Genomic DNA, 1,388 nt, shown 5'->3' with positions numbered 1-1,388 from the left:
CAAAGACAATTCCTTCACTTGAGCCCTTAAAAAGTAACCACTATAAAGGTTTCATGCGGTGGGTTCTTATTGATTAGCTGTGTCATCACATCAGCTCCACTGTTGCCAAACTTTGTCGCATGCATAATGTATGATGGAGGCTTGGATGGAACATGCTGATTTTGTTCTGCACTTAAAGGTTTGTCCTCCTGGAGGAGAGCCTATGCCCACTCGCTTGATTTAGTACGAGAGGGAGCGCGAGAGAGTGAGTGCGAGAGAGAGAGAAAGGGAGAGGATGAATGGGAGTGAGAGCGCGAGAGAGAGGAGCCGAGGGGAGGAGGAGGGTGAGGAGGAGGAGGAGGAGGAAGGCCTGATGCATGCTGGGGAATAGACACGCTTTTAAATTTTTGATCAGTTGTACTTCGTCATATATCAGCATAGCTGCCATACTTCGATTCATCAGGATTTTTGGCTGGTGGCCTGCTCAAGTGTACGCTGCATTTACAAAGGCATGGAGGGTGCAGTCTTACTTAAACAAGAGACTTTTCAGTTAATCGCTCTCTGGGTCTGACCCCACTGAGTTTAAAGCAAAGACCTCTTAGTAAAAAAAATAAAAATAAAAAGTTAAATTTATTTATAGAAATTCCAAAGGCAACATTTTATTTATTTTATATATTTATTTATTATATAGAGTTTATTTTTAATGAAATATGTACAGGCCAGATAGGCATTTTGGAAGCTTTAGGCTCTGTAAGCATTGAAATGGCAAAGGCCACTATGAACCTGTGGTAAATTCATGCAAGTAAATATAAAGGTGCATGGATTAAAAAAAAAAAAAAGCCAACAATAAAAAGGTAATAATAATAAATTCTAGTGACCCTCATGTACTAAAGGCGACAATCTCTTTTGTGCCCGTATTATTGTACAAGTATGCACACCACTCATGACACTGAGTCCTCACTCTTCTGACTGCTTGTTTCATAGCTTACCCCAGAGGATTAAAGAGAAAACTGGGTCTTCAACTTTTTTTTATGTGTCTGTAATATTTCCTCTCTGATAAAATGACTTCTTACATCATTGTAAATTTCACAGCTGTGGAAAATATAGGGGTTGGAATATATTCTACTTGTTAAAACCTATTGCAGATTATACCAAAGCTAAATGATAAATATGCTATTTTTTTCCTAAAGAGAATGCCAGAAACAACATAAGTAATACCAACAACAATTATACTAATTTTAAGATTCCACAAAGAACACATAAATATTCCAGAGGGCAAGAACCAGGTTAACAGGATCACTCTTGTAAACATGTTTATTTGTGCACTTGACTATCTACTATGAAATTATACAAGTTCCATAGGGGTCATTGTAATACCTTTTATGGAAAATTGCTTTCAGTGTGAACTG

Source organism: Fringilla coelebs, assembly GCF_963513975.1.
Source record: "Fringilla coelebs genome assembly, chromosome: 2".
NCBI lineage: Eukaryota > Metazoa > Chordata > Aves > Passeriformes > Fringillidae > Fringilla > Fringilla coelebs.
Note: the sequence above shows the minus strand (reverse complement) of the source record.